A 14,801-nucleotide genomic window follows, 5' to 3' on the forward strand; every position below is an offset into this window, starting at 1 on the left:
CTAGTTAGGCTGTGTGTGTGTGTGTGTGTGTGTGTGTGTGTGTGTGTTGGGCAAGGGGATGGACGTTGCAGAGCGAGGAGATTGTGTAACTTGGTGTAAACAGAGATTCTAGGCATCACATCTAAATGTCATAAGTCTAGGCTCTTTCTTTGGTTTGGACTACTGCACTATCCTCCTACACTTCCCTCTGCTCTCTTTCTCTCTCGCCCTTCTATAGTCCACTTTCCACATGGCAGCCAGAGAGAGCTTTTAAAAATACAAATCATGCCTGATCCTATCTTGAGACCCTTCAGTGGCTTCCCGGTGCATTTTCGAATAAGATCCAAACTCATCATGGCTTACCAAGCTTCAGTGTGCTCAGCACTGACTGCCTCTCCTCCATTCTCTCACCATGGACCCCTATACTGGCTTTCTTTCTGTTTCTTTGATATGGCAAGCTCCTTCATGCTTTAGGACCTTCGTTCCTGTCCTTTTCTCTGTGTAGGATATGATTCTACTCAGGCTTTTTTGTGACTCAACTCAAATGCTACCTCCTCAGAGTGCCTTTCCCTGACCTCCATCCACAGTCATTCTCTTTCATATGATCCTATTTTATGTTCTTAATAGCACTTATAACTCATCTGAAGTGTTCTTGTTTGATTTCTATATTATCTTTTTGAATGGAAGCTTCATGGGGACAAGGACCTGGCACAGTTCCTGGTATAAAATAGGTGCTTAGTTGCATGAGTGAATGAATGACTTTCCTATATCTAAAGCCAATGTGCTTTTCCAGCTCCTGGTCTTGTCAGGATTAGCACAGAGCATCAGGTGTCTGTTGCTTGATTACACAAATCTCTCCCTTGTGTGCTGCTGTGAGTTTGCTTGGGTGTTCCTGCTGTGAAATCTTTCCCCTCCTCTTCACCTGGAATATTCCATTTAGCTTTCAAGGTCTGGCTCTATATCACTATCAGAATTCATCATTCGGTCTTCTTTGCTCACAATGCCCGCCAAGTGCTATTACTGTCTCCAAAGTATGTGCTTTTAATCACTCTGTATTATGGTAGCTTGTGTCTTTGAAACCTACATCAGTGCCTGGCTTGGAGTGAGCACTTAATAAGTGTTTGGGAAGATACATGGCAAGGTATACAAAGGATGTGTTGGATTGGGAAGAGACTGGACTGAGGGAGGCCAGCTAGGAGGCTATAGTTTAGGATGACTTTTTTTTTTTTGTGATGTAGGATGACTTAATGAAGATCTGCATTATGGAATTTTAATGAGATCTCTGGAGGTGGTTACTGATATTTTGAGTCAATGAGCTCTTACAGGGGTTGGGTAGTAAGGGAGGAGGAAGAGCAGAAAGCTTTAGGGAGAGCCTCTAGTTTGGACTGGAACTGAGGACATCTTGTGTCTTCAAATTTCTCCTGATCACCTCTTTCAGAATAAGTGACAGAAAGGCAAGCAAGTGAGTTTGGGTAATGACCAAGGCTCTTATGTGAATCAGGCCTGCTCAGAATGGAAAATTCTGCAGGAATCTTCAGAATACCAAGCCCTGGGAAATGGGTGATAATTGGAAAGGATGGCTAATGAGAAGGACTGATGAGAAGACAATCACATTCCATATCTTCTGTGGACCTGGAAAAACTCGTCCAAACCAAGATTTCCTGAGGGAGACCCGAATGCTAGCACCTAATGACAGGCATGCGTCGGAGCCCAGTTAACATTGGCTGGATGTTACCAAATTTCTCCTTTCGCCACATCGCAGTGTACAATCCATATCCCTTCACCCTCTCCCGACATCCACTAGGTGTTCTTTTCCTATGTGGGAGTGGGGGAAAGTGTGAGCATCCTCTGTCCCTAGTTTTCCCAGCTCTACTGGGGGAGCTTCAGTAGGAGCAGGGCAGGCTGTCCTGCCAAGCAGAGAAATTGAGGTAGTCTGCAGGATGATTCAGGTTGCAAATTAATTCCTTCAAAATCTGTAGATAATTGCCATGGCTCAGGTTTGCCTTGGCAGGGTAGACAGTGCTCTTAGTCAAGACTGCCATAGTACTAATCAGAACACAGAAAGCAACCATGTTTATTCTAGATCTGCTGCTAGGTAACAGCAACAAATCTTAGATAACGGAGACGTTGGTTGTTTCCTATAAGTAGTAATAAGTTTACGCTGGTCTTGGTAGTTAGAGAACCATAATGTGTGTATTAGTTTCTGTTGCTGCCATAACAAATGACCACGCATTTGGTGGCTTAAAACAACACAAATTGATTATCTTATAGTTCTGTACTTTGCAAGTCCAACGCAGCTCTCACTGAGCTATATCAAAGTGCTGACAGGGCTGTGTTTCTTTCTGGAGGCTCTAAGAAAGAAACTGCTTCCTTGACTTCTGCAGCTTCCAAAGGCTACCTGCATTCCTTGGTGCCTAGTTCCCTCCCTCCACTCAAAGCTAGCAGCGTAGCATGTCTCCAACCCCACTTTTGGCATCACTTCTCTTTTTCGGACTCTAGTCTTCCACCCCCCCCCTTCTACTTTTTAGGGATCCTTGTGATTACGTTGAGCCCACCAGATAATCCAGGATAATCTCATTTTAAGTTCAGCTGATTAGGAACCTTACTTCCATCACAATCTTACTTGGGGGGAGGGGGCATTATTCTGCCTACCACCATGTACTAACTAATTAGTAATCTGAATACTGAACAGGAGTGACTGTAGGTGAGGTTCAATAAAAGAATCACTGAGAAAGAAGCCAGAGCTGCTGGAGGTAGCTGCTGGAGGTCCCCTCAGGCTGCTGAAGAGTTGGAATAGGAAGCTCCCGGGTGTTCAGGAGTTCACGGCCACAGAGAGGAGGTCTGGAACAGCTGTACAAGTCCTTATGGAACCTTTTTTTTTTTTTTTTTTTTTTCTCACCAAAGCAGTCTGAAGTCAGTGAGGACATTAAATAGAGGGCATTAGACAAATGGCATCTGTGGGCCAGATTCACTGACAAGGGTGTACAAGGGGCCAGAATTGAGAGACTTCGCCGGCTAAAGAGGAAGATGGAAGTGAATGAGATGGAGAACTATTGGAAGTCCGTTCACTAAAAGGGCAAAGTACAAGTGTCAAGTACCAGGGTCTGGCACACTAAGGATTTAAGATGGTAATAAGGTGGATCTTGAGCTGTGGATTAATGCCCTGATTAGGTGACCTGGGCTCTCTGAAATGACTGGGTTGTTTGCTTTTGGCAATATTAGCATACAATGTTAGTAAGAATAGAGAAAAGAATTTGAGTTCCTCCTATCCCACTTAGCTCTTGTGAGACCTTACTTAGCCTTGTTTTAAGACTGCTGTAAGGATTAATTTGGGTAATGTACGTAAGGCACAATGCTAGGTATATAGGAAGTACTCAGTAAATATTTGTACCTGATACTCATTGTATCAACTCGGTTTGCTGATTAGAAACCCTGGAAGTCACTTCTATATATGTTGCTTTATTGACTCTTTTTTGTTGGGGGTGAGGATGGGAGAGAGGAGGGGTGGAAGGGTGTTATTCACAATCTCTAAAAACATTGGATCCTTAGGAAAAAAGATAAAAGGGGTCTTTGGAGGTGAGAAGTCTGAGACTAACTGCAGGAAAGGAGAGGGAGTTGAATTTGACTGGTCCACCACCCCACAGGTCCAGAGTGGTATTACAGGGAGCATGAGTCAGGGAGAGGGCTCAAGGTGGGCTCCTTTGTCTGTGGCCTTCCCCCTCCCCTGCAGCCTCTGGGGCTGCTTCCAGGAGCTGGAGCCATTATGTAAGGCTCAGCCCTGCCCCTGCCTTTTCATTTGTCCATTAACTGTAAGTCAGAATCTGGTCTGCTACTCAGGTATAATTCATTCATTTTTCAAGACTCATTACAAGATGTGCCTTGCAATTTCAGTGTTTTAATGTGTATTTAACCTCCTTAATTCTTTTTATCTTCTCTAGTCCTTGAGGTAGGCACCCAAATCAATTCACATTTACATAGCAGGTCATTGTCAGTGAGCTGGGAGGAAGTACAGAAAAGAGGAGACTTAGAAACACCACCTTTTCTCTAGTTCACTCTTCTTTCCTTCTCTCCTTTCTTTCCCTTTTCTCCTAAAATTACATAATGTGGTTCTCATGATTCCAATCTTTTCTGAGTCACAACTTCCCTGAGAATCTGATGAAAGCTATGGACCCTCTCAAGAAAAATGTGTATTCACACATAATCCTGAAGGCCCTTCATGGGAACCTTAGAAATCTATGGATAAGAAGTCCTCTCTGCCAGAAATAATGATGGTATCAGAGGAAATAACAGCCAGCTGGTGAGGACTCGGCAGCAAGTACAGACCAATGAGACTTGCTATTCTTTTCATTTTTTTTTTTTTTATGATTTTAAACAAGGTTTGTATATACTTAAAATTTATGGAACATTTCAAGCAGATAACAAAATAGAAAGACTTGTTAAATTGACTCGTCATGGACCCGTGACCTGGCTTCAACAGTGAACACATATCTATTTTGTTTCATTATGTCCCTGCCCTTTCTCCAAATCCCAGACATCATATCATTTCATCAGTAAAAACTTCAGTATGTATCACTAAAGATTAAGGACTTTTTAAAATGACATAACTGCCAAATCATAATATTATTATTATTTTTAAAAAATTAATAATAACTCCTTGATATAATAAATATCCATTTAGTTGTTTAAGTTGATGTGGGTGCCTTATAATTTTTTAAATAGCTGGTTTGTTTGAACAGGGATCCAGACAAAGCTTGCACATTCACTTTCAAGCCTGACATTTCAAATGCTTTGGCTAATGGGGTTTGACTGTGGCTCTGTTTTCTTTGGCAAGACAAAGGAAGTGGATGAACGATTATTCAATGAATTTAGGCTGTGGTTAACTAATCTAAATTAAGGAAACAAGTCGATTTTTCAACCTGAATATTTCAGATGTTTGACCTTGCTCTCCATATTTTGTTTTTATAGTTCTTAGAATCATAAAATCAACAATCCCACCCTCCTCCTGCCCGCTTCCAGATTCCTGCTGTGCTCTATGCTGTGCCAGGTATCTGTGGACAGTGCTAAGCAGTGTAACTAATTGATCCTATCCTTTGGATATTATAAACCTGTGGTGAAGCCAGCATGAAAAAGTATTCATAAATATACGTATATATGAAGTTTTATTGGAAAATATGACCATATGATAAAAGAGTTCAGAACCCTAATAAATATTGATTCATCACAATTTTTGGATACTTACCACATAATGGACATTATACTAGCTGTTAGGTGAACATAGTGGTGAACATAGGCACGGCACCTCTCCTTCTGGGACTTACAAGAGTGCAAAGTACTTATAGTGGTAAGCTACTGTATTGGGCTCTAAGAACATAAAGATGACAAATGGTGGGTGCTGCCGTCAGGAAATCCATGGTTTAAAAGATAAGCTAGATAAATAACAAATCTGAAATAAAGGCAAGTCTTTCTGTCTAAAAGCTATTGCTTTACTTTATAGGAGTCTTTTACATTGATGTTAAAGATGTATTTGAAGATCTTGAATACTTTTAAATAATTATAAAATGTGAAAAAGTAGTCTTTCTAAGTTAATATATTATTTTCCATGTCTGTAATCTTTCAGTTTTATCTGTAAATATTTCTGTGTGTAACACTAAGAGATAAGAATTATTTTTCTAATTTAAAGTTTTAATTTCAGTATTGTTAACGTACAGTGCTATATTAGTTTCAGGTATATAAGATAGCAATTCAATAATTCCATACAAAAAAGATAAGAATTCTTTAGAAAATGAGTATAGTGGGGCGCCTGGGTGGCTCAGTGGGTTAAGCCGCTGCCTTCGGCTCAGGTCATGATCTCAGGGTCCTGGGATCGAGCCCCGCATCGGGCTCTCTGCTCAGCAGGGAGCCTGCTTCCTCCTCTCTCTCTCTGCCTCCCTCTCTGCCTGCTTGTGATCTCTGTCTGTCAAATAAATAAATAAAATCTTAAAAAAAAAAAAGAAAAAAAAAGAAAATGAGTATAGTATTGCCTAAAGAAAAAATAGCAATTTCTTTAATATGATGAAAGATCTAGTCAATATTCAAATTTCCAGTTGTCTCAAAAATTATTTAAAAAAACCCTGAAAATATTATTTCAGCTTGTTTGAATCAGGATTCAAATAAAATCCACACATTGAGATTGGTTTGTTGTCTTTTTTAAACTACTCTTTTCACGTTCTTCTTTCTCTGTCCGTCTCCATTTCTGTCTTTCTCTTCTTGCAATTATTTATCTTAGAAAAGGGGTACGGGGAGGGAGAGGATTTGTTCTATAGTTTCCCACAGTCTGGATTTGTTGATTGTATTCTCATGCTGGTGTTTTTCCATGGAACTGTGTTTCACTGTATTTTCAGTAAATTGGTATTTGAAGTTAGAGGCTTGATCAGATTCTGGGACAATTTACTTGTTAAGATTACCTAATGGGTGGTGATATGGCCTCCCATTAGGAGACATATAATGTCTGGTTGTCTCTCTCTGTGATGTTACTGGCTGTTGAAAATCAATGCAATCCATTAGGGATTGCAAAATGGTGATGTCCTAATTCTAACATAACTTTTTCATTTATTCTTTTCTATAATAAGAAACTTCTTTCATCTCTTCTATGATAACTCTATGGTACAATTTATATAGGAAAGCCAAGATAAATTTTTAATGGTTTTCAAAATAATGAATTGGTTTGTTAGCATTATCCTCCATTGGTGACCATTTAATTTTTATTTTACAGTTTAAGATCTTCTTAAACTCTTTTTGTCTTTAGGGTATATGCCACTAAGGATGTTCAGTCAATTTATTATATCTTAAAGTTACATGAATAATTTCTCTTGGAATAGTTATGCCATCTATTCGACCTTTGCTTTCATTTTGTTTCTCATTTCTGGGAATTGCTTTTAAAATTTTTAGTTTTGTTTTAAAATTATGTAAGATATTTATAAAATCAGGTATATTCCAAGAAGTCTAGTTTTCTGTCCTTGTGTCCTCATCCAATTCCCTAACTCCTCTGTAGGTAACTATTAAAAAAAATTTGTTCATGCCTTGTTCTTCCTTTATATGCTTTTAAGGATAAGCAGATGCTTATGTTTCAACATTTTTTCTTTTACATATATATGCACATATATATGGGGTCCTGGGATCATGACCTGAGCTTGAAGGGATCTGCTTAACTGATGGAGCCACCCAGGCACCCCCAAACTCCAGACTCTTTTTTTTTTTTTAAAGATTTTATTTATTTATTTGACAGAGAGAGATCACAAGCAGGCAGAGAGGCAGGCAGAGAGAAAGGAGGAAGCAGGCTCCCTGCTGAGCAGAGAGCCCGATGCGGGGCTCTATCCCAGGACCCTGAGATCATGACCTGAGCCGAAGGCAGCGGCTTAACCCACTGAGCCACCAAGGCACCCCGCAAACCCCAGACTCTTAAATACAGAGAACAAATTGGTGCTTGCCAGGGGGATGGGTGAAAAAGCTAAAGGGAATTAAGAATACACTACCTTGATGAGCACTGAGTAATGTATGGAAGTGTTGAGTCATTATATTGTATACTTGAAACTAATTTAACATGTATGTTAATTATACTTGAGTAAAAAAAAAGAAATAGCAGAAATACACTTGAGTAAAAAAAATAGCATATGTATATATATATAATATATATACACATATACACACACACACTCACACATTTGACTTTCATCTACTTCCCTAAAAGTTGGTTTATTCAAGTTGTCCTCAAAAACTTTTTTGAGGAATACCTGGGTGGCTCAGTCAGTTGAGCTTCTGCCTTCAGCTCAGGTCATGATCCCAGGGTCCTGGGATTGAGCCCCACCTGGTATTTGGCTCCCTGTTCTGTGGGGAGCCTGCTTCATCCTCTCTCTCTGCCTGCCACTCCCCCTGCTTGTGCTCTCTCTCTCTCTCTCTCTCTCTTTGTCTCTCAAATAAATAAAATAAAATCTTTCCAAAAAACCCCCGTTTTTTGAGTCTTCTCATTAGGAAAATAAATTGCTTTACATTCAGGGTTGCCTTATTTAGGGACATTGATGATAACTGGAAAGGAAAAGAGTAAAATTAGGACAGTAAGCTGGAAATTTGAGCAGGATCTAGAAGATGCTTAGCATTTGGTTGAGAGTTGGGGATGGGGCACATTAGATGACAGGACATGTGAGCAAAAGCATGAAAGTGTGAATGTGCACAATGCCCATTGGATCAGTGAACTTGGCTGGAGCTGCAGATTTGATAAGAGAAATAGATTGGCAGGAAAATGAGTTCAGATTTTTTTTTTTAACAATAATTCAGGGTCTTGGTAAGGTAGGTGCTGTTATATTATTTTACCAAAGAATTATTGAGTACCTGTTACGTGAAAATCTGTGTAGGATGCTGGGGAAACAGTGGTGAGGAAGACACACAGGGTCCCTCCCTTGAGCAGAGACATTTCCTTACCAGGGAGAAGTATAGTGTGCTGTGACAGCATATAAATGGGGGGACCTAGCTTAGTTCAGATGAGAGGTAGTCAGGGATGCCTTTCAAGGAAGTGCATTGAGGCTGAGATCTGTGGGATGATGAATAAGTATTGGCTGCTGGTGGTGAGGATTGGGAGAGGCTGATAGTTCAGGGAGGGAGAAACACTAAAAAAGAAAGTAAGTGTGGTTCCAGAACTGAAAACATGTCCAGTATGACCTAAAGGGCTGGCGAGTCTGCCTAGAGTGGATGAGACATGAGAATGGATTCAAGAAAAAGTACAAAGGAGGCCTTGATAAGAAAGGAGAGAAAACGATTTCCCTGAAGACATATAATAGACTCTCAATATACATGGAATGGATAAGTCAATACATTTGAAATTTCAAATGGTGGTGCCATGGGTGAGTGTAAGTAAATGAGCACAAGGTACTAGTTTTGGAAAGATTGGTTTGGTTTTAGACATGTGGATCTTGTGGTCAGCATCCCAATGGTTTGTCAAATACCGAGACAGCAGTTTCAGGCTGCTGCTGACATTGTAAGACTCAAGCAGGGGAAACAAAAGGTAGAGTGCTCTTGCTTGGGAATTATGGTTAAAGGAAGAAGCTGAGCCTTAGGTTGAGAGGGAGGAGACTTCATCGGAGGAGCAGGATGGAGAATTTCAAGGACAAGAGGCTCAAACTCTGTAGAGAGGTCAAGGAGACCAATTTACACTAAATGAAATGATGTGGTTGACACCACTTACAAAATGCAGACCTATTATCCACTTGTATGAGAACTGCAGCCATAGGACTGCAGTCCCACCTTTGCCTTTTACCACATTTGTGCCCTTGAGCAATAATTACTTCATTTTCTCTGACTCCCAGGCTGTCTTTTATACAATGAGAAAGAGAATGGCTTTCATGTTTGTGTCTCAAAGTTACGATAAGGTTCCAATGAAAAGCGTATGTAAACCATTGTGTTTTCTCCTCTAAGGGTTGCAAAAAAGGGTCGGACATACACATCGGACTTAAGTGAATGTTTGAATGAACGTATGTATATTACTATTGCTGCTACTTTGTATTTCAACAGAGACCCGATGAAGAGGCTGTGGTGGATCAGGGTGGGACTAGTACAATTCTCAACATTCACTATGAGAAAGAGGAGTTAGAAGGTAAGAACTGTGTTTTTGTGTGTGTGTGTGTGTGTGTGTAGAATTAATGAGAGGCAGCCTGGTGTGGAAGGAGAGCTTTGCCATCAGGAGGCCTGGGTTTGAGTTCTCTAACTCTTTCTCTAACTCTAGCTGTAAGACCTTGGGGGAAAGTCACTTCATTTCTCTTAGGCTCTATGTCCTCATCTCTTAGGCTGGCTCTATGTCCTCATCTGTTAAACAAAAGTAGGTATATTAATACAAACTAGAACAAACTAGTGGTTGCCAGAGTGGAAGGAGGTGGGGGGAATGGGGGAAATAGATAAAGGGGGTTAAGAGGTACAGACTTCCAGTTATAAAATAAATAAGTCACGGAGATGAGAAGTATGGCATAAGGAATAGAGTCAATAATATCGTCATAATGTTGTCTGGTGACAGATGGTGAGTATGCTTACCACGGTGAGCGCTGAGTAACTCATAGAACTGTTAAATCACCATGTATGCCTGAAATGAACACAGCACTGGATGTTAATTATAATTCAATTTAAAAAGTAGAGGTATTAATACCTTATTATTAGGATCCAACAGCGTGTGAGACAGTGCTTTGAGCACTGTGAAGCCCAATCTAAATATTAACAAATGATCTATTCCTTGAGAATGTAAAGTACTCTGACCAGTTTGTCAACCTGGCAACCGCCTTCAAATATACATGTAAACACGTACACAATTTAAAAGAAAATGAAATACAAATAGCTTTTAAAATTCAGTTTGGTTATATTCGTTTTGGTTATATTATTCAGTTGTTTGGTTGTATTATTCAATTTGCCCCATCTCTAATATTTGCTCTTCCCGTTCTAATTATACCCATTTCTGCCTGGTCTTCTCATCTGCACAAGACAAGAGAAAACCTACACACCTGTAACATATTCTTTAAGATCTCATAGCACAGAGTTGTATTTAAAAAAACACCCAGCTAAAGTGGAAGGGAAAGAAGAGTCATTTTTATTGACCTTCTCTGTCTAGGTTCCCTTAACCTTCTTTTTTCTCCTGTCCCACCCCTAGGCCCCCACATGACCCTCGATGGTGTCCTTCTGCTTTCCTTTTTTCCATAGGGCCTGGTTTCCTGATAAGTGGTGATGTGAGAGAAAGGCTCATGTCCAGCATAGCTTTAATAAGAACCCACACTTGGCTCAAAGCCTTTGTGAAATCTCTGCATCCCCTGAAATGTTGAAGGCTATGATACAGCAACCTTGTAATGACTGAGACTGCATGTAAAATGTTCTGTCTGTAATGCTTGTTCCCGTGACTTTTTTTCATCAAAGTTGTATAATCCCCAGAGAAAACTTGTCCTTTGGTTGGGGAGAGTGAAAGCTGTAGAGGCTGACTCAGCCTCTAGGTCTGTTACCATGAGAGCTTATGTGGGTGGCTTCTGGAGGTCAGGGGAGTTTGGATATCTCAAGGTCAGGTTTTTCAAGTTATTCTGACCAGATGGAAGAAGAGCCAGTGTGGGTTTCGGCAACGGGGAGAAGTGGAGAAGGAACGGGTGTGGAGGCTGGAGGCTAACATTTGTTGAATGCCCCCTGTGCCGTAAGCATTGGATTAGGCATTTCGCATTTTTCATCTTCCCAGCAGCCCGGGTGGGCGGGTAGGTATCCTCGCTATTTTACATGTGGAGAAGTTGCTTGGGGTCATTTAGCCTAATAGGTGAGACTGGGATGGAATTCTACTCTTTCTAGTCTACTACACTGCCTGCCAGGGAAGACAGTCCTGGCATCAACCACCCAACCTCAACTTCTTGCTCCATCACATAAAGATTTTTATATGATATAAATATCATGTGATTATCTATCATGTTGCCCTGTCCCCCGTTCTGCCCTGGTAATCCTGGTGCCTCTTTACCCTCTCACTGTTGCTCTCAGTTTAGGTGTCCGGCCCACTAGACCTTTGCCCTCAGCAGGGAGGTAACGACTTACGAACACTTTTGTCGGCTGGAGAGTAGGATCGTAAACACGGGCAGACTCTCTTGGATCCTGAGGATTGGGTTCCATTCACAGAGGTCAGCTGAGTAATTGGCAGCGAGAGCATCTTTTCAAGATGACATGTCTATTCTTTATGCACTCACCATTTTGCCATAAAGGAAAGCTATCTATAGTGTTGCTTAGAGGGGACAGTGCCTGGTCCTTCACACATAGAGCTTTTTGAAAACTGAATCTTACTTAGGTGAGCACTTTTTAAATAAAGCACAGATGGCAGCACAGGGAGGGCCAATGGTGCCCACTTCTCAGGCCTGATGTGGTTCTAGAGCAGCTCCAGAAAGGAGAAGAGAGTGTTGGGATTCTCTGTAGGCTTGGTCATGCTGGGAGGGTGTACCCTGACTCACTGTGAGGCAGGCCCTAGGACTTAGGCTACCCCTAGAATGATGTCATTTCTTGAAGGCGTGAAATAAAGTCAGTCCCACTTTGATAGAAGGTGGAAGTAAATTATATTCTGATTCAAAGTGTACGCCATGACAGAGGGTTCTGTGGCTGTGGGCGAATCTGAGGGTCTCCCTTCTCCTTTATTCTGTACCCTCTGCTCCACATAACACACTTCCTCCCCCTTTTCAGAACTGGATATTGTTACAGAGTTTTGTAAATGGTGGTCTTTTTGCATAAGTGAATTCGATCAATAGAAGGTGCATAAAACCATGACGTGGCTTCTTTTTACGTATGAGAGGAGTCCAAAGCAAGTATTAGAGCAGATTTCCAAAGATAAACTCACAAAGAGCAACAGTCCATGATGTGCTTCGGTGTACTCTGCCGCTCCCAGAAGGACATGGAACAGTTGCTTTTGTTACAGAACTGGTGTTTTCCGTTTTTTTTTTTTTTTTTTTTGCAGATCATTATTCCTGATTAACTATTAGCCTTAAAAATCCTAGAATAGGTTTAATGCCTTCTAATAAGTTTTTAACAGAGGTAAGAGCCTTTGATCTTATTTTTAAGTTATAAAAAAAAGGCTTGCATCTGCTCTGCACATTCGACACCCCCCTCTGGTTATTGACTTTGAGTTTAACCTGTAGCCCAGGGGGGTGGAATAATTTTCAGTGTCTGCTAATGAGTTCTGCGTGTGTGCTGGGTAAACAGTGTTTATAACAGGCACTCTATGTTGGTAGGCCCAGTCTCCGTCTGCCAGGTAGGTTGCAGCTGTGATTTCTGTCCTGATCCAGAAGATTCAGCCCCAGTTCACTAACAGTCGCTCTCTGTATGTGTATATATACTTATTTTTAAAAATATACACGAACATTACATCTCTCCCATAAGTTTTACTGAATGAATACTTGTATTTGGACACAGATAGATCCCGAAGCGCAGGTTTGACAATGGCTGGAAAGAAAGAATGGGGAACTAGATGGGGAGAAGGCGGAATCTGGGTGAGTTGGTAGGTAGATGAGGGGGAAGAAGACTCCTGGTGGGAGAGCAGCAAAGTGACCACAGGAAGAGTTTAGTGAAGTCCCAGACTGCCAGAATCTAGTTCAATGGACTAGATTTTATTGATGCCATATTCATTTCCTGGTGTCCATTTGTTTGTCATTGTTTCTGCTGATTTCACTCAGAAAATCCAAGTCCCTGCTTTGGAGTCCTCAGCTTAGAAATTGAGGCCTAATTTTCTGCCAGCCACTTTGGTCCTTCTTAGCTCTGACCCCTGCTGGGGCTTGTTTTCATTTCTGCCTGTCTCCAGCATTTTCAAAAGGCAGGCGCTCTGGTTGGTTAGTGTTTGGGAGAACTGACTGGGCCAAAAAATTCTTAGAGAAAAAGAGTCTTCCTTCCCTAGGATTTAAGCTTTACCTTACTTCCTACAAAGCCACCAAAGGCTTTGGTGAAGGATGTCTTCCCCATTGGATAATAGCCAAGTGGAAATTTTAGTATCAGACAAAACCATACATCATTCACTCAACATTTACGGAGCCCATGCTATAAGCCCTTTTTGCAGCAGTAAGAAAGAATAGTGGGAACAATCGAACCATCTTGTCTTCTCCAAAGAATGATCTTGCCTGAAGCCTTTCCTAAGTTTGTATATAGAACCTGGGCTAGACATGAGAAGTCATTTGGTCCGACCTCCTTGTTTTACTTTAATGGTGATAGCGAGCAAATTAACCAAGAAAATGAGATCTAATAACACAGGTTCTAATACCTAATCACTATACCTCAATTTCTATTTAGAAAACACTTAAAATTACATAATATTAGCAATATACTATCAAAAGCCCTGTGGAAGTATTTGGAATGTGCTTAAGAAGAAGTAGAGGTCCTTAACCTGGCCAATAACTGCCTGGGGGATTTGTTGGGAAGAGGAAGCTCCTGGTTGGAATGGCTCTGTTGAAGGACTGAAAGTTACTCCTTAGTGAGGTTCTTCTTCTTCTTTTTTTTTTTTTTTTAAAGATTTTATTTAATTATTTTATCAGAGAGAGAGAGAGGGAGAGAGAGCAAGCACAGGCAGACAGAATGGCAGGCAGAGGCAGAGGGAGAAGCAGGCTCCCTGATGAGCAAGGAGCCCGATGCGGGACTCGATCCCAGGACGCTGGGATCATGACCTGAGCTGAAGGCAGCTGCTTAACCAACTGAGCCACCCAGGCGTCCCGTGAGGTTCTTCTTTATCTAAGTCTCAGCTCTACCTAGACATACCTGATTTTACAACACCTGTTTTAAGGGCTGGCTGAAGTGGTTCTGTGGGAACAATTTATGCTTTTAACTGCCCATGTGTTTTTCATGATATGCCCCTGCCTGTCTTTTTGACCTTTCCCCCCTCCTCTTCTTTCCTCTTTTACCTTGCTCTGGCCCTACTGACCATCCTTTTGCTTTGGAACTCACACATCCCCACTGTAAGGCCTGTGCACTGATCTTGCCTTGTCCTGGAATGCTCTTCTCATGGCTTCTCTTCATCACTCAGATGTTGCCCCTAGTCATCTTAGCTACAGTCTCCCTTCTCCACCCTACCTTCTACCCCAGACACTTTATCCTTTTTTAAAAGATTTATTTATTTGAGAGAGAGAGCAAGAGCGCATTAGCAGGGGGAGGGGCAGAGGCAGAGGGAAAAAGCAGGCTCCCCGTAGAGCAGAGAGACTTGGGTGGGGGGGAGGCTTGATCCCGGGATCCTAGGATCATGACCTAAGCTGAAGGCAGATGCTTAACCCACTAAGCCCCTCACGTCCCCTACCTTTTTTTTTTTTTTTTTTTAAGAGAGAGAA

This window comes from Enhydra lutris, unplaced genomic scaffold (assembly GCF_002288905.1).
Source record: "Enhydra lutris kenyoni isolate GAN:26980312 unplaced genomic scaffold, ASM228890v2 scaffoldscaffold56, whole genome shotgun sequence".
In the NCBI taxonomy this organism is placed as follows: domain Eukaryota; kingdom Metazoa; phylum Chordata; class Mammalia; order Carnivora; family Mustelidae; genus Enhydra; species Enhydra lutris.